Source organism: Miniopterus schreibersii (assembly GCF_964146895.1).
Source record: "Miniopterus schreibersii genome assembly, chromosome: X".
NCBI classification, from domain to species: Eukaryota; Metazoa; Chordata; class Mammalia; order Chiroptera; family Miniopteridae; genus Miniopterus; species Miniopterus schreibersii.
The window spans coordinates 94,699,886-94,725,836 of NC_138104.1; the positions used below are offsets into that span (position 1 = coordinate 94,699,886).

At 40.4% G+C, this 25,951-nt stretch overlaps 1 pseudogene across 1 annotated transcript; it reads right to left on the reverse strand.

The window, feature by feature from the left end:
• Positions 1–1,837: 1,837 nt before the first annotated feature.
• On the reverse strand, positions 1,838–18,940 carry LOC308551084 (inactive peptidyl-prolyl cis-trans isomerase FKBP6 pseudogene; annotated as a pseudogene). The gene is made up of 3 exons: positions 18,754–18,940; positions 2,605–2,729; positions 1,838–2,514 (listed from the first exon to the last, which is right to left on the reverse strand). The product of its transcript is annotated as an inactive peptidyl-prolyl cis-trans isomerase FKBP6 pseudogene (transcript).
• Between the last annotated feature and the right edge of the window lie 7,011 nt (positions 18,941–25,951).

Below are 25,951 nucleotides of genomic sequence, written 5' to 3' on the forward strand. Positions count from 1 at the left end.
GTTAGAAACAAGTCAGAGATTCCAAAGTCAAAGGGAGAAAATTATTCAAGAGTGTAAACACCAGGAGATGGGGATCATGGAGGCCACCTTAAAGTCTGTCCACCACAGGTGGGAGTAGAAACAAGCAAAAAAGCACTTACAGCAGCGTATGATAAATGCTACGATCGTCAAGTACAGAATGCTGTGTACATAACTTTTACTGGGTGGGTGAGTGGGTGGTGGTGGTTAGAGACTTCCTATAGCAATAACCGTTAGCTGAGACAAAGAGAATGTGTACAAGTTTGCCATGTCTGTATTGGGGCAGAGAGCCTGAGAGAATGAAAAATACTTCATGAGTAAAAAATAATGCCTATGGTCAAACAATGTTTCAATTTTATTTTGTATTCTACAAATTGCTAATATCTTACCAAGAGATGATTCTCCATAATGGGCGCAGGGTCACGCTCAATAAGTTTAAATACTTTCTTAAGTTAGTATCTAAAGGAAAGTGTATTAAATTATGTTCCTCACTCTGAGAGAAAGATGTTTACAATTTGTCTAAAATAGAAAAGATTTCCATTTTATGAATTCCCATTATTAATTAAAATAGTGATCTCTTAAGACATTAGTACATCCTTGGTCTTAAGTAATACCAGCTCAGATCCCAGCTCTTTGTCAATCTCTGAAGTATTTATCTTCAGAAAAGAAAGGCCCCATGGATGGGAGAGCACCAGCTGTTGAACACTTAATACTATGTGCCGAGTGAACAGCCAGTTGCACAAATAAAATAGGTATCTAAGCCAGGTGGAATTGTTTACTCTAATTTGCTCCAATTTGAATATGGGAATGTAGCCAGTTAGTTTTGTGAAATGTGCTTGCAAAATAATAAACTATTACTGATTGCTAGACAACATCCTCCTCTATGATGTTTACACTGAACTCCCACTTCAAGAAAACCCCCTGAACTTTGCTTTCTGCTAAATCCCCAATGATGATCGGATTTCTCAGCCATATTTAGTGTCAATTCATGAAAAGTCTATAAAACAGGTCTTGAGAGCACAACTTATAGATAATAAAGCATGATTTTTATTAAATTATTTTCAAAGAATAACTTCTAATAGTCACATTCCTATTATGCCTAAGTTTGCTCATAAGGATGCCTTCTGGTATCAGAAATAGAATTCCTCATATATGCAGGCTAAAACACAAAAGAGAATTTAGCAGCTTATGCAACTGAGAAGCCCATATAGTATCAGTTTCAGGTACAGCTTGATCCTGCCTCTGGCTCTACTTCTCTCCTAAATTCTAAGCAATTTTCTCAGCCTTGCCTACCTTCTTAGTGTTCTTTTTTGCAAGGACAAGGAAGTGTTTTATTTATTTACAACAAAACATTTATAACATAATTCTTCCTCTTTGAAACAGAGAACCCTATAAAATACACACAGCAATCTCTATTTGTATTTACCCAGGTATATTAGCAGCTGGGCGGGGTTTTGTGAGTGCAAGAAAAGCCAAGGACTAATTCCATTTAAAAACACACACACATACACACACACAAAAGAAACTGTTTTTTATAAAGCATTTTTCTATTTGTCAATAACGACACTTTCCCCTACTATGTGTATGAAAATGTGAAACAGAAAACAGCACCTGTGAAAACACAGATCACCAGTATCCGAGGTGAGGCAAGGCCCAGAGCTGTGGAATTCCAGCCCCTCTCCCAAGCAGGCCACTGTGACACAGTATCCCCTGGGGAGTTTTCTTTCCAAAAAGACAACCCCCCCACTACCGCCCCACCAATACTGATGGAAAACTCCATCAGCCTCACTTCTCTTGCTTGTAGTTAGTTGAAGAGTCTTTAATTTTCTCCTACTGTAGAGCCATTATCACAACAAGTGAACATTCAATGGCACATTTCTTTCTCTTTATCTGTGTAGTCCCTGTAATAGCTGGCCAGTTTCTTCAACTCATTATTGATGTCATGTTTGAAGGGCTGTTCCTTCTGGGCTCAGACTAGAAAATCCCAGGCCTTCTGATACTCAGTCATGAGGAGACAGGCCTGTCCACACCAGGAGAGGGCTTTGCCATTCTTTTGCTCAGTGATCAGAGCCTTCAGGTACATGAAGGAGGGGTTAAGGAGAACAAGCTTGGCAGCATCCACCTGGTGCTGTTCTTCAGAGGGTGCTGATTGTTGGCGGAGAAGCAACAAGGCCCATTTATATCTCGCTTTGGCATCACGGAAATGATGTTGGCGGAAAAGGTAGTTGCCAAACTCCTGTTCAGTAGCTGCCACTTTTAGGACCTTCTGAAGTGGAAATTGATTTTGTTGCTCAGATGACAGTGCACAAAAGTTGTCTGAGTCAACAGAACCCAGGAAGTCAAGTAGCTCAGTCTCAAACAGGACAGTGGTGTTTGGGGAATCAAGGGCCAGCAGCCCAGTGTTCCATAGGCATAGGTCAGTTTGAACAGAAACCTGGCCAGCTTTCCCCTCCACATGCTCAGAAAGCCCAGCTCCATGCCCCAAAGTGTTATATCTTCTCCAAGCTTCATGAGCTGAGGAGTTTTTCTAAAGCAATTAGAATCGAAAGTCTTGCCCATGAGTTCCAGTTATCCAGAATATTTCACTAGCACTGAAGCATCCAGTGTCACCAGCTCACCAGTATGATCTCAGATGATGTCCTTCAGCATGCCCTGGTCCCCGGAAATGTCCAGCATCCACTGACTTAACCTCTGGTACAGAGACCAGCCATCTGCTCCAGACCCAGGCAGTCAGTTCAGGGGCCGCGAGGAGGATTCCCTACCCTCTTTTAAAGGCTGATTTCAGATGTGATTTCACATAGCAATTTACATCCAAGAGGAGGCTTACTTCAACCATTTAACAAATCCCTGACCTTTGAGCTAAAAAAGCTACATGCAAACCAATCCTTATGGCCAGGGCAGTGTCATTTGTTAATTGACTTAGTTGCATGATTTTTCAAGGTAATGTGGTTATATACATCCATCTCTGTGATGCTGGTGTGAGAATGCATGTCCCTTAGCTAGTATATGATTTTTATAGACTATCCAGCATCTGCATCTAAACATGGCTGTCTTTTCTCTATTCTACATTATGCTCACATTATAGATGGATTTATGAACACAGGGGTGCCTGAAGGTCTACTGAAGTACATAGGAAATGTTAAGGGCCCGCTCTTTGGGGTTTGATAATGTATCACAATGGAACAACTCAGAGCTATTCCCAAGTAGATCAAGCTCACAACTTTCCCTAAAAATTGACCTCCTATAGCAATTCCAGAATAGGGGAAATGACCCCACCTGCACCAACAGCCTATACCTGACCAATTTATAGAATAATCTTGGAATTCTAGTTAATCATTGCATTTCAAAATTCCATTTCAAAACCTTCTTTTTGTTCCTCAAATTTTCCAGGCCTGCACATCTCTCAAGATATCAAATATGATAGTTTTAAGAGCCAACCAAGTTATACATAATGTATTTTTATGTTTCTAAATTAACAAAGTGACTTTAGATCTGTGAAGGGTGTTAAAAATTATATAAGCTATGTAAGTATTTTTATTTGTTCAAACATTTTCAGTTTCCTTCAAGGCTTAAAAGTTTCTGAGAACTTTGTATTTCCAAATAGGCCCAGCTTGTTATGTATGGGGAAAAGGTACTCTAAAAACATATCCATTTTTTATGAGGGGCCTCACAGCCAGTATTTTTTTTGCATCTTCTAAAATACAAAAAAAATAATAATAATTTGGATATATTTATCTGCAAGCCATAGAGTACTTAGACCTCTTGCTTATTTCTAGTCATCATTCAATGAGGTCAAACAGAACATGAGACAAGGATTTGATTGCAAGTAGTTTATTTACGAGGTGATCCCAGAAAACACCAGTAGAGAAGAAGGGAAGTGAGATGGGAAAAGAAAGCAGCCAATTCAGGATGTATTGCCAGTGATCAAGTGTGTTGTGGGCTCTTGAGGCTTAATCCTGCTGGGGAATTCTGAGAGAGGGGGAGGAGAGAACATGCTTGAGAGAGAGAGAGAGAGTGTGAGTACGTGTCTGTTATCTCACCCGAGGGGTAAGTAGCTGGGGTGTACATTCTTTAAACCCTTTCCATAACTGGTAGGGAGACTGTCCCCAAGGGGGGAATTAATGCCTGGATATTTCTATCCTTCCCATGCAAAGGTCAAGAAAAAGCCCATAAGCAAAATGTCACAGATGCCTATTAGAAGGATGGTAATAGTATGCACTGGTCCAGTGAGTGGAGGAGATATGGGTGGGGCACCAACATATATGCAACAATGCCTAAGGCCAAAGGATTAATTTGTACTTCTTGATACTAGTCATAAGCATTGCTGGGTATTTTTGGCTGTAAACTTTAAAAAAACATTGCATTGAAATTTCTATTTCTCGGGGCTTACTGAAATCATTCCATTTACATAGCAAGGGTTCATGACAGAGTAAAAAAATAAAAAGCCCTGAATTCAGAATGAGCAAACCTAGGGTCTATCCAAGACTCTGTAGCCTTACATACAATGATTCATGACTCTAGATCTCAGTTTCTTAAATATAGAGGTGGTAAGCTAATGATAATAGAAAACACATATATGGCCTTATTACATGCCAGGCACTACACTGTTCTGAGTGCTTTGCACATACTAACTCACATACCCTCATGACACTCAGTGAGATGAGGACTATTATTATTACAGTGGGACCTTGGTTTTCTAACGTGACCCGTACCAGGAGCCCATTTGAGTTCAGAAATGTTTGGAAACCAAGGGATCCACAGCCGACAGCTGGGCCTCAGGATCTTGCCCTCAGCGGGAGCTGCGGGGCATGTTCCACTTCAGAGGCCTGTTCGAAAACAGGAGCATTTCCTTCCGGGTTTCTGGCATTCGTAACCCGAAATGTTCCCCCACGGACACATTCGAAAACAGAGGTACCACTGTATCTCCATTTTACAGAGAAGAAAACTGAGGCACAAGGTGGTTAAGTAACTTGAATGAGGTCACAAGTTACTTAGTAGGTCTACTACTTAGACGTAGTAAGTAGTAGATCCAGTATTGGAACCCAAGTTATATCTGGCTCCAAAATCAGGACCCTTAACCATGATGAGGCTTTTTCTTAATGCAATAATCTCATTATTAGTAATTTGTAATTTCTGACCTCTGATAAAATCAGGCAGGAGAATGGTATATTCACCTGCCCCATGTTTTCACTTCTATTGTTTGACACAAGCCCAACTTATGTCATTCCTCTTGTGGAATAATTTACAAGATATATTTATAGAACTTAGCAATAAGCAAAACATATCATGTACCCAGTAGGTCCTAATATATCCCCTCTGGAAATGGCAATCCATGTCTGCACCAGGAAGAGATGTGATTTAAATCCTTTCCTTAAAAAAATGAATCATTCTATCTTTCCAATATGCTTGCAAATATTTCACCAACTGTGGAAGCTTTAGACCATCAAAAACTGATCTTCTGCCAGTTTTATTACCATAGTACATCCTTTCAAAATTTAACCTACATTTGTTCAAGTAAGATGCCAATAAACCAGCCATCATCACTATCAGGCTAGAATTTTCAGTTTCCACTGGAGAGTAGTAATAAATATCAGCTTAAGGTAATCATTAGAGGCCAATTTCTAGCATCTCTTAAAGCCTGATCCAAAAAATCTCTTAGAATATTACTTTCAATGTAGGAAAGTTTCCTTTTGAAGTCATATTATTATGATGAAAGTAATATAATTCATTTATAAAACATGTGCTAATTTCCTACTACCTACAGTCTACTATGCTAGGAATTGAGACTTGAGGCTAATGGTATTTATTTAATATCCCTCCCTTTAAAATGCTTAAAATATAGTAGGTGAAATACAAGAAAGTTAATGACATGTATGTAGTGAGCTAGACTCTTAAGTGTAAGGTGAATATGAAATTGGCCATCCTCAATGGTCTAAATTGTTGTAATGGTGTCTAGTGGTTATGGTTGAAAGCATTCATTCATTCATTCATTCATTAAATAACTATTGAGCTCCTGCTATGTGCAGGAATTTTGCTGTAAAGAAAATAACTTTGGCAATAGAAAAGACAGATATGGATCCTGACTTCATGGAGTTTATAGTTTAGTTGGGTGGTTGACAAGATGAGTTAACAACTGTTAATTCATGCCTTTGTCATGTCTCTCAAGTCCCTTACCATAATAACCTTCAAGGAGCCGATTCTGACTCCTCAAACATCCACTCCTAATTGATTTTCTTCACTTCATGCCATTACTGGTTCTCCCTATCGGGTTAAGAAGGATTAGAAGGATGTGTTTTTAAAAGAAAAAGGTCGTCCTTTCTAACTATAAATCCTACAGCTAGAGCCAAAGGCACCCAGGTGCCAAAAAAGGAGGCACATGGAGAGGGAACACAGCCATGCAGAGAGTGGAACAAGTATGGAATTTTCCACATATTGAAGGGGTTAAGGAGAGAGGTTTGATAAGCAATCATGCCAATAACCATTAGAAGAGATTATAGGAACCTACCTTCCCCTTCCCTGGGGTCACCTTCAGATCATATCTTCTTTTGAGGCTTTGGAGACAAATTTGCCGTTAGCCTTTTTTTTCCTGTTATATAAGAGAAAAAGAGAAAAAAGTCTGAGGAGAGAGGAGGTGAGAGGAAAGAATGGACCAATGGTGCTATAAAATGCAAGTGATAGCCATTATAAATAGCAATGGTAATGAAATGAATTATGCCTTTGACATTCTTTAAAGTTTCTGGACATTCTTTAAAGTTTCTGCCCACCCTTATGAACAAGAATTCATTTGGTTCTTTGCTAACTTTACACTTAGATTTCTCCCAATGAACAGCAACTAAGAATGTGAGTCTGGCTATGATAACATGACTCAAGCAGACCCCTTGGCACATACCTTGGTCTTTTATCAGGTGACCTGCCTAAACCTGACAGCTTTCTCTGCTTCAGGACAATATGCAGGATGGAGTTTAGGTATACCCAGTTCTAATTCCTTTTATCCCCAAAGGCTCCCAAACAAGCAATCTTGGAATGATCCATGCCTTGCAATTCTCACATTTCTCTTATCTCTAAGACTACTTCTCATGTTCCCTTTGATGCTACTGGAAAATATTCTCACCTTGACCTCCAAAAAAAATAAAATCCCCAAATATATCTTGACCTCTTCTTCTGTCAACTCTTGCAATGCTACCTCCTAATACCTTTCTAAATCCTTTTTGAACATGTGAATTCTATTTATTGTAGCCACCTCAAACTCTCACTCATCTAAACTATAGTTCTTTTAATCATTTTTTAAACTCCAGATTTTGAAAATTCAGCATGTATCACTTCTTATAGCTTGGTTTATAGCCAAGGGTTTTTATCCCACTTATGTCAGTTTTCCACTGTAAATTTTAATTGGAAATTGAGGCAAAGATATGGATAATCCAGGTAAGAGCTTAAAGATAAAAATAAGAAAATGAAATGGTTTTACCACTAATATTGGCTACTCTCCCACCATTTTTCTACTTTTTGCTTTGAGTTAGAAGAGAAAATGAATTAAGACCAAGAAAAAAAATCAGTAAGAGAAGGGATATTAGAAGAAGGACTCTCAGAATCTGGCTAATAAAGAACTAAACTTTGCTTCCCATCTTTCCCAGCCTTCTATCAAGTGCTGCTCTGCATTAGACTTTTACCTTAAAGGTGTCTTGAAAAGAACATGAACATAGGGGATGGATGAACTTGGACTCTAGTCCAAGCTCTGTCACTTACTTGCTGTAAGACTTTGGACAACTTACTTATCCTTTTCTGAGACTGTTTCCTTATCTACAGAATGGGGATAATAAGTGCTTCCCCATAGGATTGTGAGAATTAAATGAGCTGACCTATAGAAAGCATCTGTCAATGGAACACACTTATGATATGGTCTGTCTCTTTCATTACCCTGAACTAAAAGGTTTTTTATCAACACATCCAGTAGCCTGCTTTAGACCACACCAGAACACCACCTAATTAGCTCCACAAATGATACAACAAAAGGTGGAATTGGCCGGTACCAGAGCCCTGCTAAAGTGAATCCCACTCCATGGGGTCAGCCAAGGTACAACAGCTCATCCACAATAGTCATGGTCAGTTCTCACAGCCAGTCAGCCTGAGGATCAATTGTACCAACTATGTGCCAACAGAAATCAAGGCTCAACAACAAGAGGAAGGTACACACAACCCATACAAGGGACACCCCTAGAGCACCCAGCTCAGGTGCCACTGAGACCCGTTGGCCGTCTACTACATAAGGCCACTATGACAAGACTGAGAGGCGTAGCAGACCTGCCTAATATATAGGAACAAACACAGGGAGGCAGGGAAAATTAGGAGCCAAAGAGACATGTCCCAAAATGAGAGAAAAGGACAAAACTCCAGAAAAAGAGCTAAATGAAGTGGAGGCAAATAATCTACCAGACACAGAGTTCCAAACACTGGTTATAAGGAAGATCAATGAATTTAGGGGAAGAATAGATGAACTCAGTGAGAACTTACACAAAGAAATAGAAACCATTAAAAAGAATGAGTCAGAAAGGAAGAAGACAATAACTGAAATGAACAATACAGTAGATGCAATAAACAGAAAATTGGATGAAGCAGAGAATAGAATCACCAACTTGGAAGACAAGGTAAAAGAAAAAATCCAATTGGAACAAAATAAAGACGAAACTCAAAAAATGAGGATATGTTAAAGGACATCTGGGACAACACCAAACTTAACTATTCACATCATAGGAGTACCAGAAGAAGAAGAGAGAGCAAAGAATTGAAAACCAATTTGAAGAAACAATGACTGAAAACTTCCCTAACCTGGTGAAGGAAACTGACATACAAGTCCAGGAAGTACAGAGAGTCCCAAACAAGATATACCCAAAGAGGCCCACAGCAAGACACAGAGATCCTAGAGTCCTAGTACAGCTGTCCAAGCCAAGGTGTCAGATATGTAGGTTCATTCATCTCAGATATACCAGCTCCAGTTGCTATCTGGCTTGAGAGATACCAAGAGAACCCAGTAGAACCACCCAAACCACAGAATTGTGAGAAATAATAAAAAGGTTGTTTTAAGCAATTAAGTTTTCAACAATAGAAAACTAAAACAGTCACCAAATTTGAAGGGTCTTGAAAGCCATAATGAGAGGTCTGCACTAAAATAAATTAGCAAAGCAGCAATCCTGATTGGAGTTCAACGAAACAGTTTTGGAGACAGAGGATAAGGATATAAAAGGGCAGGCAATACTTATCAAGCGCCAACTATGTTCCAGATACTCTGTAACTATTATCACATTTAGGTATCACAAAACACTATGAGGTAGGCATTATTATCCCCATTTTATAGATATAAAATTGAGAATCAGAGAGCTTGACAAGCTCACTGCAGGTCATAGTGTTAGAGCTGAGACTAAGCTCAGGACCCTCTGGTTCCAAAAGCCTTGTTCTTTTCATTACTCCACCATGATGTCAAGAGAGGGGGAGAGAGACAGAGAGAGAGAAAGAAAATGTTGTATTTGAGAGATACTTAGGAGGTCGAATTTACAAATATGGTGAATGACTGGGATGTATCTGGGTCATGGTGTACATTCAGCAATGATATTGGCTTCTACCTCTGTGCATTATTATAAATGGTGCATGGTTGCATACTATAGAATTAAAAATAATCAGGTAAAAAGTGACTAATTCTACATATAAAGGAGCAAGTTGAATATGATGGCATTTGGGAGGTTTGATTTTGGATAGTGTTTTGCAGAACTGATGATAATATGTATAAAGAAGATCTAGGAAAATAAATTCTAAAACATCACACATCCAAAGGACAAAATATTTCAAACTCAGCTCTCCAGGTTTCAGGTCAGAAGCTGCCTTACTCCAAGCCCTCTGAGGTTTTATACTAGTGCTAGAATTTATTTACATAAAAACCATTGAAAGGAACTATGTCTTTACTTCATTATCCAAAGGAAGGTTTTTTAGTTCATCAGAATTAGAAGGGCAATGTTCAGCAATGTATTTTTAAGAAATACAATACCACCATAAAATAGTGTATTAATACCATTTTTCAAGAACTGATAAATGAAAAAAGATATAAAAGTGAGAACTGTATTCACCAGAAAACCACTATCCACACATTCATCCATTGTGAAGCACCAAAGGTAAGATAGAGAATGTTCCTCCGAGGGCCATGGATACTCAGAAAGCAACAAATATCAATCAGAGATCTCATAGCAAACAGTAGCTTTATTTTTATTGTTTTAAAATTAGAAATAGATTAAATGTCTTCTACTTTAAAAATTAACAAAAGGGAGGACAGATTACTATCCAACATAAAAATTTTATATTTATTTTATTTAAAATAAAATTCTATCTCTCTTGAATCTGTGCTATGAATACAGAAAACGAAGAAACTAGGGGAGCTCAGGCCTTGCTGATTCCACAGCCCATGGACTCTCCATACACCAGGTTGCCTATTACAGGATCAAAACTTTTTCCCCTAGAATACAGTTCCTGGAAAAGGAGAATTAAACTGAAGTTTCCCAGGGGAACAGTATGCTTCAGTCCGAGTTAACTTTCTGTTCCTTCAAACACACCACACTGTTAATATGGTAGGTGGATTGCATTTTTCAAACATAGCCACAACGGTATCTGCATGACTTCCCAGGGTCAGTCAGAGGAAGCCTTGCAGCTCCTTAACCGGAAGCTCCCTTTTGGATGCTCTCTTAGGAACCCACTCACCATTCCGTGAGCAACGCAAGCCACATGGAGAAGCCATGTGTAGGCCCGCTGGTCAGCAGTCCTACCAAGGCCAACCATGGAGTCATCCCAGCCCTGGGAGGGAATAAGCCTCCACGGGATTCCAGCCGCCGGCTCTGAAACCACCCCAGCCAACTGAGCCTTCCCACATGAGGACCCAGACATTGGAGAACATAAATAATTCCTCCCTACCATGCCCAGTCCCAGTGTCTGGCCCAAAGAATCTGTGACCATAAAAAAAACCAAAAAAAACCAGACTCGTTTTACACCAATAAGTGTTGGGGTAGTTTATTATATGGCAACAGATAACCAAAATATATGTACTTGGCAAACACTGTTCCTTCTTCCCGGCCTAGTAGCCTCCTATCATATATTTTCATGTCTCATTTTACCCACCGTTTTCTCCAGGAAGCATCTATCATCCACCCTCCAGCTACCAACACAAGCAAAAACAATGGGCTTGCAATGATTATACAAGTTTAAACAAGTCTCTGTCCCCTCCCTTCCTAATCAGATTGCCCCTCTATATAGAAATTCTGGAGCCACCACTGTTCCAACACCTACCCATACAGAAGACATATCACACTGTGTCTTAGTGTCTGTTGGCCTCTCCCATTATAATTCTGTTCTCTGAGATTGAATGGTGTCTTGCTTACTATTGTCTTCACATAGTATAGTACAATGTGTGATAAAAAATAGCTGCTCCATATATATTTACTGAATGAATGAGTGAAGAATTGAATGAATCTATACATGGCACCAACCCTACAAGCAGTGCTCTAAGGCTGGGCACACAACATTGGCACAAATGAGCTAAGGGAGCCTGCAAAGGCTGAAATGTCCACAAGTCTGATCCTTCCATCCATACCTAGGAGGACAGTTAGGAATATATTTTCCCCAAACTCAAGAAGAATAAAAATAATAGCTCACATATAGCACTCACTGTCTGCTAGGCATTGTTCTAAGAGCTGTATACAAATTTACCCATTTAATGCTCTAGAAGACAGGTAGTTATTAATTCCATTTTACAAATGAAAAACAAAGTGAGGCAATAAAGAGATTGAATGACTGACCCAACATATCACAAGGTTATGAAAGGTTATCCCAAGTTTAGAAAATCAGCTCAGCTGCCAGCACTAGTGCCACCAAAATTCTGGATGTATGGCAACCTGAGGAGAAACCATATCCCATGGCTACCCGCTACTGCCCTTCCATCTTCTTCCCCTTTAACACAATACACAAAACAGACTATGAAGCCTTAAAAAATTCCAAATATATTGTAATAACACATTCAATGCTATCACTAACAGTAAATGCAAGATGCCCATAATAGCAGAAGGTCCTAAGGAAAAAAATGAAACCCTAAATCAAGAAGCATATTAATAAAAACACTGGCTATTCATAGCCTTAACATGGATTTTAACTGTAAATGATATTATGAAAATGACATGTGCCCATCAGTTTTAAGAATAGTAACTAACAGCTTGGAGAAACAAGATGGTGGCGTAGGGAACAGCCACACCTGCTGCCTCCCGCAACCACATCAAAATTACAACTAAAACAGAACCACCATCACTCAGAGCCTCCTGAGATCGGGCTGAACAGAAGCCCCACAACCAGGGAACTGAAGCAGCACTGAGGCAGGGAGGAGGGGCAGAGACACGGGCAGATGGGGGCTGGATCGCAGAGACACGGCCCCAGGCCTACATCCGGTGCCACAGGGTAAACCCGGGAGGGAATCTCAGCGGAGGAGGTTTCCCGGAGGAGCGAGGGGTCCCAGTCCCACAGCAGGCCCCAGCCCAGGGCTCCAGGGCCGGGAAGAGACATCCCCCCAGCTTCAGGCTGTGAAACCAGCGGGGACTGTCCCTGAGGGTCGCGGAGGCTGCGGGAGCCCCAGGCTTTCCTCCCAAAGGGCCCGGCACGGACTCACTCGGACGCTCCCTCTGAGCCCAGCGCCGGGCAGCGGCCTGAAGGGACCTGGGACACTCGGGGAGGAACTAACCTGCCTGAAGTCGGGCGAGAGGTGGAGGGCGGCTTCCTCCCAGGCAGAAGGGCCCGCAGAGGCCATGGCTCTTTGAGGAGTCCTCCCCCCACACAGCAGGCAGGCAGGCGCCATATTTGAATGGCCAGCACCTGACCCTCACCTTTGGCCCGCCCCGATTCCCGGAGGCCCCGCCCCTCCCCACCTGCAGCTCATCCAGGCCATTTCCAGGGGCTTTTCTGTGCAAGTGGCCTCTCCAGCCTCAGGCTTAGGACTTTCTTAAAATCTCTCAAACAAGCAGCAGCTGCCCCATATGGCTTGATAGGTGGTTCCAGGCCTGGCACTAGCAGCAGCTGCATTGGCTCATAGCTTGGCCTCTCCTGGGCACCTCCAAGCCCAGCACAAGGAGCAGCCAACTACGGTTTGCTGTGTAGCTCATGCTGGGTGGCCCTGGGCAAGGCACTGGCACAGGCTGACTTTGCACCTCCCGGGAGTCCCAGAGACAGTGCACCTGGTGGTCACACTCGACCACAGCCAAGAGTGACACACTCAAGGGGTGCACTTGGTGAACATCAAAGCTCCACTAAAGTAAATCCTGCTCCATAGGGGTGTCTCCAGCATAGCAGCTCTTTGGCTGTAGTTGACGCTGGTCCTCACAGCCAATTGGCCTGGGGGTCAATTCCTCCCAGGGACGCCAACAGCAACCAAGGCTCAACTACAACAGGGCAGTGCACACAGCGCACACAGGGGAGCACCTAGCAGGCCCAGCTCAGGTGACTGGGGAGCCTGAGCCACTGGACCCTGCAGGACACCCACTATACAAAGCCACTCTGCAAATTCCAGGAGACAGAGCAGCTCTACCTAATACATAGAAACAAACACCAGGAAGCAGCCAAAATGTGGAGGCAAAGAAACATGTCACAAAGGGAAGAACAGAAGAAATATCTAGAAGAGGAGCTAAATGAAATAGATTCAAGCAAGCTAACAGATACAGAGTTCAGAATTTTGTTTGTAAGGATGTTTAAGCAGACAATTAGGGAAGTAACTGAGAAAATCGATAACATAATAAAGTACCAATTTGAAATGAAAGCTACACGAACTGAAATGAATAATAATTTATAGGTAGTCAACAGTAGAGTAGAAGACGCTGAGAATCAAATCAGCAATTTGGAACATGAGGAAACAAAAAACACCCAACCAGAACAAAAAAAAGAAAAAAGAATCCAGAAATCTGAAGATAGTATAAGGAGCCTCTGGGACAACTTCAAGAAGTCCAACATTCGTATTATTGGGGTGCAAGAAGGGGAAAAAAGAGACCAAGAAATTGAAAACCTATTTGAAAAAGTAATTACAGAAAACTTCCCCTACCTGGGGAAAGAAATAGACTTACAAGTCCAGGAAGCACAGAGGGTCCCAAACAAGAGGAACCCAAAGAGGCCCACAGCAAGACACATCATAATTGAAATGCCAAAGGTTAAAGATAAAGAGAGAATCTTAAAAGCAGCAAGAGGAAAGCAGTTAGTTCCCTACAAGGGAGCACCCATACGACTGTCAGCTGATTTCTCAACAGAAACCTTGCAGGACAGAAGGGGGTGGCAAGAAATATTCAAAGTGATGAAAAACATGGAACTACAACCAAGATTGCTCTACCCAGCAAAGCTATCATTTAGAATAGAAGGTCAGATAAAGAGCTTCTCAGACAAGGAAAAGCTAAAGGAGTTCATCACCACCAGACCAGCACTACAGGAAATGTTGAAGGGTCTTCTTTAAGAAGCTAATGAACAGAAGAATATGACGAACTAAATAGATCCAGAGACACTGACTCATGCAACAGGCGATCATATTTCAGAAGAAAGCGGGAAGGGGGGTGGAGGGTGGGAAGAGATTAACCAAAGAAGTTATATGCATATCTGCATAACCCATGGACACAGTCAATAATGAAGTGAAGGCCGGGGGGGGGGGGGGGGGAGCAAAGTGGAGGGGGTCAATTGGGGGGGGAAATGGGACACCTGTAATATTCAACAATAAAGATAAATTTTTTTTTAAAAAAAGGATAGTAACTAACAAATTAAAAACTCACTCCTGAAATCAAAATTTGCCATCTCACATCGATCTTCTTACCCTATCCAACATTTCAGCTGCAAATTTTAGCTGGGTCCATCCTAGCTATACATTACACCTTGGGAACTTCTGGTTTCCAGTCTGGCATGGAAGTCATTTGGAAGTCATCATTCCCATGCACTCGACAAGAAAAAAAAACAGCCAAAAACTGGAAAACAACTTTTCATGTATCCATCAGAGAAGTGCAGTCAGAGGGCAAACTGCTGCCATCCGAAATTGGAGAGGCACACAGGTGGATACAGAAAATTACAAATCGAGAGCAGAAATGCACGAGCAGAGACCTCTGAGGGAACCAGTCTGCTGTAGGAAAGAAAGCCTAAACTGTAAATGTCCGGTTGCTGGAGGCTCACTGTGGATAAGTTTGAGAGTTACAAACTCCAAGGGGCCCAGTCTTACCGGGGCTCCCACTTTTGTCAGTTTTACCTCCAGATCCCTACCAGCTTCGCATAGTAAACACTGGGGAGAAAATCTCCTGGTGCTTCCAGCAAGGGGAGGAGAAAAGTAGCTGTTTTGAAATACACTGGAGAACTCTGCTCTTAAGGAGTCCCCTCGAAAGAAATAATTTCATGCCAGATGATTTCACTTACATGTAGCATCCAAAAAACAAAATGAGTGAACAAACAGAACAGAAACAGACTTACAAATACAGAGAGCATTTTGAGGGTTGCCAAATGGGATTGGAGTTGGGGGACTGGGTAAAAAAGGTGAAGGGACTGAGAAGACAAATTGGTGGTTACAAAATAGTCACGGGGATGTAAAGTACAGCATAGGGAACGTAGTCAGTAATATTATGGTTACTATGGTATCAGATGGGTACTAAATATATCGATCGGGGTGATCACTTCGTAAGTTATTGAAATGTCTAAACATGGGTTGTCCACCTGAAACTAATATAATATAGTATGTTAACTGTAACATAAAAATATTAAAAATATTTTTAAGAAAGAAATTATTTCACTAAAACCTAAGTGACCTGGGTGAAACCAACTCCAGCCTTTCCTACCTGACCTAAGGGGGTAGAGAGTGGGTAACTGAAAAGGACTAGTGAAGTTCACAATCAGGGGGACAGGCTTACTAAGAGCCTTAGACCTAATCATGCTTTCCCTACCTTCTACCTTCCCACTGTATCACTAAAGTGCATCATACTCAGCTTTCTTTCTTTTTATTTTTAAATTGAGTTTTAGAGAGAGAGCAAGGGAGAGAGGGGGGGAGAGAGAAGGAGAGAGAAAGAGAAAGAAACATTGATGTGAAAGAGAAACATCGATCTGCTTCCTCCCACATGGGCCCCAACCAGGGATCAGACCCGAAACCTGGGTATGTGCCTTGACTGGGAATCGAACCATCGACCTTTTGGTGCACAGAACAGCGCTCAACCAACTGAGCCACACCAGCCAGGGCCATATCCAGCTTTCAAAAAAATTGCAAGGTGTAGTAAAAGGCAGGGTAGAAAGGCAGTTTGAAGAGACACAGCAAGCAACAGAACCAGACTCAGATATGGGAAGGGCGTTGAAATTGTCAGACCAGACTTTAACTTTGATTAGCATGCTAAGGGATCTAATGGAAAAGGCAGACAACATACAAGAACATATCGGTAACGTAAGCAGAGAGAGGCAAATGTTAAGGAAGAATTTTAAAATGCTAGAAATCAAAAGCTCTGTAAGATAAATGAAAAATGCCTTTAATGGGTTCATTACGAGAGTGGACATAGCTGAGGAAAGAATCAGTGTGATTGAAGATATGTCAATAGAAACTTCCAAAATTGAAATGCGAGAGAAAACAAGAGACTGAAAGAAATGGAGCAGAATATCTGAGAACTGCCAGTTACATTACACTTTGGATATAATAACAGCATTCTCATCCGTCATCCGTATTTGTCAAGAAGTTAATCACAGATGATTAATCCAATACTTATATGCATATTCATCCATGTAGGAGGAGGCCTGAATTATGATTCACTTGTGTACACAGACACTTGAAATGTTGACAAATTCTCAATATTTTGAGTAATAGAAATAGCATTTATAGAGTATATACTTCCATGAGGAAATACATCTTTCTAAGAACAACTGTGTAATTTATTATTACAAATTTTCTTCTGGCTGGAGGTGAATTCTCAATGGATAGTGTGTTTAAGGGAACTAGGGTAGTTCTCTAGAGCAACACTGTCCAATAGAAATATAACTTGAGTAACATATATACTTTAAAACTTTCTAGTAGCTTTATTAAAAATATAAAAATAAACAGATAAATTGGATGTGGTACTACATTTTACTTAACTGGATCCATCCAAAATAGTATCATTGCAACATATAATGAATATTCCAACATTATTAATGACATATTATCCTTCTTCCTGCCACACTAAACTTCAAAATCCCACATATCAAGTGTTCAGTTGCTACAGTATTGGATAGCATAGCTCTAAGCCTTATATCTCAATGTGTGGTTCCCAAGCCAGAAACATCAGAATAACCTTTGAACTAGTTAAAATTCAGAATCTTCAGTCTCATCCAGATCTACTGAGTCAGAATCTGCATTTTAACAGCCCCCACCCCCAGGCAATTCATGCACATTAAAGTTTGAGAGCCACTGGTGTCCTATGATGGGCCTTCAAGAGCAATGAGGGAAGTATGGAAGAGCAATAGGACAGTGTAAATTTTGATGTGCTCTAACAAGCTCCCAGGTGATGCCGATGTTAATGGCCCTTTGGCCACAGTTTGCATGGCAAAATTTTAGAGGGTTTAGTTCAGAAGTATCCATTGAGCATTTTCTATTTTCCTGGAAGTATGTCAGATAAAAATGTGCTCGATTTAATCTAGCCCCAGAACAACCTATGTCTGCTTGGAAAGACAAGACCATTGCAAATGAAAACACCAGAAATCAATAAAGGGCAGCATTACTAAAACAGCAAAATATTGAAGCAGACAGAGAATGCTATGAGCTATCAGGGATATGAACAATTTGAATATGGGTCAGAGTTATCAGAGAATGAAGCTTCCCTGGGCACTGGAGAAAAGTCAGAAAAAGCTAAGCATCATATGATTTCACTCATATGTAGGATATCAAACTGAAACTCAGAGACAGAAACAAACAACAGTATGGTGCTTACCAAAGGGAAGAGGGTGGGACTGGTAGAGGAGTAAATTGGGCCAAATATATGGTGATGGAAGATTTGATTTTGGGTGGTGGGAACACAATGCAATATACAGATCATGTGCCATAGAAATCTACACTTGAAATCTCTATGACCCTACTAACCAATGTCACCCCAATAAATTTAATTTTTTTAAAAAGGTAAGGTGAAAGGGTGGATTGGAGAGTCTGGGCTGTGGTTACAGTGTGCAATGATTCTTGGTTATTTACTGTTTTCTTTAAATGATTGCCAAACATTTTTATTTTACACATATATCAGTAAAACTATTACCACATCTCAGATGATGTATATTTATTTACAAGCTATATACACATACCATGCCAATCCATAAATTAAGTATTAATGAGTATTTATTTCTTAATTCTTAGTATACAAAAATATGCATACATATTCCAATACCATCTTCCTCCTCTCTAATAGGTTTGGAAGCCACGACTCTGAGCCAGCATTTTATTTTCAGGAAAACATCTTAGCACCCAGTACAGTGAGATTTAATAAACTAGTGGGGGGGGGGGAGAAAAGGCCAGGAGACTGGGACAGGTGTCACAGTTTAACAGTGCAGGGGTAGGTCTCAGCAGTGGAAAGAGTTCAGCCCATCTCTAAGTGCTGGGTGAGCCCCAGCAGAGTTTTAATAAATTCCTTATCCTTTAGGTTTCAGTTTAAATGTTCCCGAAAGGTTCCTTTCCAGACTTCACAGTCTAACTTACAAACTTGTCCATCTAACTCATCTCATCATGTTCTTTTCTTATATAATATTCATTAAAACTTGTAACTCTTCGCTGATTTGGAGGACCATGTCTTTCACAGCTGTCTTCCTCGCTGTACTGCAAGGTCCGGGAGAGCAGTGACTTAGTCACCACTGTGCATCCAGCAGTCAGCCCCAGATCTGACATACGGGAGGCGCTCGACATATTTGTGTAGAATGAATGAGAAAGGAAAGGAAATATGGGCGTTATAGTCCTTTTAGTACATATATATGCTAAAATTTTCCCCTCCGTGATGATATGCTGCCTGAACTAACTTCTCTTTCTCAAAGGGAAAGAGTCGGAGAGAAGGAACTGGGCCTGATCCACTGGAGCTCACATAGTGACTAATTTACCACACTGCTGTATAGGCTGCAGGATACAGTGTGAAAGTTCTCATTTAGCCCCGTTTTAGTACATTCTTAATTGCGACTCATTCTCTATAAATGCTGGCCTGTTATGCCATAACAATCTGTAATGCTTGGGCGTGAGATCCACATCGGGCTTAATGTAGAAGTGTTGGCTACTATCAGAATCACAACTCCAGGCTGAGGCGGAGGGAATCCGAACAAGTGACACGTGGTAAACGGAGGAGGATTTGTTCTCTGCTTTCTCTGGGTTATGTTGTTACTTATAAAATTCACCCAGTTGGTCATAGGTTGTTTGAGTCAGTTAAAGCAGCCCATGTAAGCTGAGATCCCCCACTCACTGTGTCTGTACAACAACAAAACATGTCCAGACTTCAATTACCGACTATGTCTGACATGCAAAAGATGCCAAAGGCCAAGATCCCCAGTTACCGTTAGACTTAATATTATCTCCTTCTCCGTCCACATCTTTCAACATTGTACAGACTTCCCTTTGATGTCATAATTAAACCGCTTTTATACAATATTAGAGTCAGGTTGGTTTGCTTGGCTGACTTTAGGAAGCACTGTCTAATTTTAGCTGAGCACAAGTTTGCATCTTGCCGTTGCATGTGTTTTAATAAATGCATTTAGAATAGCCTTATATTGATGTAAGTTTCATAAATATGCTATTATTGATCCTTGTACAGCTGCCTTTAATCAATTCTAGCATTTTCTTCAATAGATTCTATGCATGTATCATTTTGTCATTTCTCAATTGAGGGAGTGCTCAGAAGTTGCCAGAAGCAGCAAAAATTCACATTTATAGAATATCTTTTCTCTGTATTGAGATTTTTCATCTTTCATAACCTTTCTGGAAGACATTTCTGAGGGATTTCTCAGAAGACAGATTCATCGGTTTCTGTGACCGATGACAGTCTGACTTCACAAGTGGCCTTTTTGAGAGGTTACCAAGACTTGACGCGTTAACATCGCATAAATCTCCCATGTTCTAATTCTAAAGCATACATTTGCTTTCCACTAGCCAGAGCACAGAGAAATGCTTGTGTCCCTTTCACCGTCATGCCTAAGAACGGAAAAAGGGGAGCCACTTTTGCATAGACGTAAACCTGCGAGATGTCTCTGATATTTTATATGCACACACTACTTCTCTCTTGCACTCTTCAAGAAAACATGTGTGACCTTTGATAGTTCAGAAAAATCTTGTAAATCTCTCTCTGATGTTTAATAATTTCATTATTCTTATTGGAATGATGTACCAGCCGGTAAAGACAGCTTGTGTAACTCAGCTCATGGGTGAATGTTCAGTCTCATGCTGTTTTAACAACATTGGCTCCATCATCAGTGCAAATAGAAACAGTGGAAAGAATCTGAGGAGTGAGATATTTATTTGGAATTTTGGCTGTGATTATGTTTCACCAGGCACTGCAATGAAGGTGCACTTTCTGGGTGATGAGGCACCAGCACAGTGTCACCAAGTCCCCTGTGAGAGCTTGCTCAATATTTCCTGGTAATGATTATGATGTAATTCTATGAGGCAGCCGTCAGTTAACGAACCCCATGAGTCTAAATCACCCCTGATTTAGTTTGCCCTTCAGTAAGGATTAAAATATGGAGAAACGCAAAATAAACATTTTTTAGAAGAAATATACTGCAGTTTTTTAATGAATGCACAAGCTATATATACCCTTTGAAAGGAATATGTTCAATTTTTCCATTATTCCTCTCCAACTATGAGTATCTCCTCTCTCCCTGGGCAAATTACACATATATAATTTATATGCAATTTATATGTAATGTATGCAATTTACATATAATGCAATTTGTATATTATATATCATATACATGATATATGATATATTCTATATATAAATTATAGAGAAATGTGTATGTAATGTATAATTTATATATGTATAATTATACACATATATCAGTATAATTATATACAAATAAGATTAATTCTAGAATATAATGCAACTGTCCTCATCATCATAAAATAGATGGTGTACAGGATATTTCTTGCAGTTGGTTCATATACTTGCCACATTTTCAGAATGGGCTGGTGCTTCTAACATGAATTATTTGTGCTTCATTTCTTTCTTCCTATTGTATTGATGGTTTACTCAGTATGTTAGACCTCACATTATGACCAACATCTTTCAGGTCTAGACTTACAAATGTCTACACTAGTGGTTCTCAACCCTGGTTGCACATTACAATCACCTGGGGAGCTCTTAAAAGTCACCATGCGAAGCTGCACTGTAGGCCAATAAATCAGAATTTGGGAGGCATGGAACCTGGTGTTAGTACTTTTAGAGCTCCTGAAGTTACTTTGCTGTATAGCCATGGGTGAGAACCAATGATCTACACAAACAAGTGGTTTCATCAGTTACTAGGCAGTTCTGAATTAAAAACCTAAGTTCCATAAAGCCATTAGAGAATTGACAATTATATAATCTAGAAATATTTTACAAAGCAAAACCTTGTAAGGATGGAAAGAAATAGGACTTGTTAATGTGACAGGCTTAGCAACCACTGCATTCTCTGAATAACTTTCCAAGGCAGTTTGTGATAGACTCCCTGAGTTCTATTCTGTCTCTCCACCTCTTACTAGCTGTAAGACCTTGGGCATATTGTGTATCATCTCAGAGCCTTGGGTTCCTCCTCTGTGAAATGGAGTTATTACCAAAATCTACTTCACATCATGAAGATTAAGTGGACTAAGACAGGATTGGCAAATATTTTCTAAAAAGGGCCTATAATTTCAGTTTTATAAGTCATACAGTCTCTGTACAACTACTCAACTTTGCCATTATAGCATAAAATGTAGCCATAAACATTAGGTGAATGAATGGGCATGACTTTGTTTCAATAAAACTTTTTTTACAAAAACAGGGACAAAATTGAGCCCACAGGCTGTAATTTGCCAATGCCTGGACTAATACATACTACATGGTTGGTACAGTAGGTTGCCATTTTTGCTGTTGTTATGAAGTATGGAAAGTAAGCCATCTCGTTAAAATCTACTCCTTTACCCTTCTCTCTCAGCTCTACCTAAGCTTCCTTTCAAACCAACCAGACTCCAGCTTGTATAACAGACCTACAATGGCTACAGTTCCTAGAAAAGGAGAAGACAGCATGTCTCCTCTGTTTATGAGTGTTTTCTCACCTTATTGTCACCATGGTCACAGAGCTGGGGAAAAACAAAACTAAGGCCAGAACACAGGACCAGAGTTCACTGATCCCAGTGGTGCATCACTTTACAGAAGCTCTCAGAGCAAACACCACCGACACTAAAGCCATTAGGAAAACTGTGAATTAAACCATGAGTCGTATGGAGCTGCAGAAGTCCCAGAGATGCAATAAATCATTACTGTCAACTGCTCAGCACTGGTAATAAAAAAAAAATCAATCCACTTAGCTAGAAATGAATTTGAAAATTGTGCTTTAAACAATAGTAATGTGTGAGCAAAATAAACAGAGAAGCAGTTCTGCTATTTCATCTTTCAAGGAAGGATAGAGGAGAGTGATACCAGGGCTTAGTTTCTAGTTTCTTTTGCATCAAGAGAGCAAGAATCAATGAAGAACAGCTGCATGAGTCAGCAGTTAGAAGCAAAACTGAAGGTGAAGGTTCACTCCTTCCTGAGCATATTAAAACCATCATTTTTTTACAAGTTGTATTTCAAAGGCCAGATCCTTCCCAAGGCCCAAACTGTTCCTTGAATACTTTCAACAAGTCATTTATTCTCTAATCATTTAATAATCGCCTCACTGTGCTTAGGGCTGGAAATGCAGAGCCCAGGGAGCCTCTTTCCTGGCCCTGAAGATCTCCCTCTGCCACTTTCAATTCACTAATTCAGACACCCACATTCCTAATTTTCTCCCAGGAAAAATGATAAGGACCCAATCACATCTGTTTTCTCAAATGCCTTCAAAGACCCATGTCATTGTCTGGTGTCATGTAATTCTTAGCTGATGTACTTTCATTTTCAAATTTTTCTTTCTTCATGGAGCTGTCAGAAACAGAGTATGGGGGTGTCTTTCTCATTAAATCATTTCCCACAAAACTCTGGGGTGTTTTCGTCATTTAAGAAAAAATAAAAGCTATCTGACTTGTTTACATGTGTGGAAAGACTTATGGAGAAAGGGAGAAAAAGGTGATGAGAACAACTGGTAAGAATTTGTCACAGTTACTATCTGAAAACTCATGTAAAAGTAAGGAAGGGAGCTGGAGAGCCAAATGCCTGGTGGCACTGAAGTTCTTATTCCAGAGTGCACCTGTGGTAGGTACAAGGTACAATAATGCCCCCCAGAGATGTCCATGCCCTAACCTCCAGGACCTGTGACTATGCCTTGTAATGAGAACATGGCAAAAGGGACTTTGCAGATGTGATTAAGTTAAAACTCTTGAGATTAGTAAATTATCCTAGATTACCTGGGTGGGCCAATGTAATCACAAGTAAACAGGAAAGTCCAAGTCAGAAAGAAAGACTTGAAGATGCTACGCTGCTGGCTTTGAAGACAGAGGAAAGAACCACCAGACAAGGAATGCAGGCAGCCTCTAAAGCTGAAAAGGGCAAAAAACACCTTCTCTTCAAGAGCCTCTGGAAAGGAACGCAGCCCTTGGGCCCATTTTATACTTTTGGCCTCCTGAACTTAAAACAATAAATTTGTGTTGCTTTAACACACTAAGATTGTGGTCCATCCAGCGTGACTCAGCAGTTGAGGACTGACCTAGGATCCAGGAGATCGCGGTTAGATTCCCAGTCAGGGCACAGGCCTGGGTTGCGGGCTCCATCCCCAGCAGGAGGCGTGCAGGAGGCAGCCGATCAATGACTCTCTCATCATTGATGTTTCTATCTCTCTATCTCTCCCTTCCTCTCTGAAATCAATAAAGATATATTTTTAAAAAAAAATACACTAAGACTGTGGTAATTTGTTACAGCAATGATAGGACACTAAGACAGCATACCTGCACAGGTATATTGCTAACAGACACAGAAAGGGAGGGGGTACCTTTTAATTCAAGTGCCCTAATTTGCGACCCTAGTTGATTAGTTTATAGTCCTGATACAAGCAAAGCAGTTTATTTTTTTCACACTGCTTCTCTGTTCTAAATAATATAAGACCGTCACAATTGTTTGTCGGGAATTTGAGGATATTTTAATGGAACGGCATGTTTTTTACATCAGATTATTTGTTCCAACTAATGATTGAAAAACACAAGAAAATATGAACTAGCACCTGGTTAACTGGAGAAATCTCTAAGAGACAGGAACAATTATGTCTTTGTGGGTATTCATGGGCATGAATGCAACCATATTTTAGCTCATGAGAATGTCAAAACTCATAGAAACACATGAATAAATTGTAAATAATTTTCTCTTAAAAAGTAAATGGCCCTGGTTTAAACAGAATGCTATGTTTACATATTCCTAATTTTAATATAGAGTCCATGTTAAATCTCTATTTAAAAGACCCTAATTTATTATCAAATTACATGTTCCAAAATAAGGATATTTTATAGTAGTGCTTATAACTGCTCAAGTAATCAGGGTCACTATGGGTCGTGCACCGTAGAACAGGGTTCCAGCTTTGACTGTTCTAAGCTCTCAGAGTTTTGATGGCAAAGGCACTGCTCCAAGCACTTTAAAAATATTAACTTGTTTAATCCTCACAGTAGCCTTTTAAGGTAAACACTTTTATTATCTCAATTTTGCAAACTGAGGCACAGAGAGGCTAAGTAACTTGCCCCAAGTCCTAGAGGGTTTTATCCCCCTGGAAAATATCATGAAGGGGACTTGGAGACTGTTGGCCAACTCCCAGGATACCCCAGGAACTCTCCAGCAGTGAGACAAGGAACTCGCCCTGATATAGGGAGAGCAAGGGTCATGTGTCATGCCATATGGAAGATGACGTGACAAGCCGTGGTGGCCCAGTCACAGAGAAAGATGGTATAAGGCCCTTGACCAAGGAAAACTACCAAACTTAAAGAGCAAAGCCACTGTTGATGGTCAAAAAGAAGCATAATCAATTAGGAGTCAGATTATGTATCTCTGGCTGAAGGGGCTTTCCATCGGAAGGGAAAATCTCCTTCCTCTTGAGGCTAAACTGGCTCAGGTTATCTCTGAGCTGAACAGAAGTGCAGAGCACGGCGGGAGCAAAAGAACTCCACACAGGCCAGATCACAATGGGAAAGTGGCACGATCACCAAAGAGGAGGGGAAAGGATGTTGCTAAAAGAGTACATTGTAGAAGTTCTCATCACAGGAAATGAAAGAATTTGTAACTATGTGAGGGGATAGATGTTAACTAAACTTGTTCTGGCAATCACTTCACAGTATAAAAACATGTATGAAATCAGTATGTTGTATACTTTAAATGTACACAATATTATGTCAAGTATATCTCTAAGGAAAAAAGGATGCTGGTCCAGTTTCATCTACATAAGAACATCATAAACATAACTTCATCACATGGGCCCAGGAGAAAAACATACCATTATAGTAAATAGCAAATTGTCATAACAAAATGCTTTTTTCACTACACCTGTTCCATGTAATTAGTTGTTTTGCGTTTTTGTTTTGTTTTGTTTTTGTTAATCCTCACCAGAGGATATTTTTTCCATTGATTTTTTTAGAGGGAGTGGAAGGGAGTGGGAGAGACAGAGAGAGAGAGAGAGAAACATCGATATGAGAGAGACACATTGATTGGTTGCCTCCCACATGTGCCCCGACCAGGGCCCGGGATGGAACCTGCAACCAAGGTATGTGCCCTAGACCGGAATCGAACCCGGGACCCTTCAGTCTGCT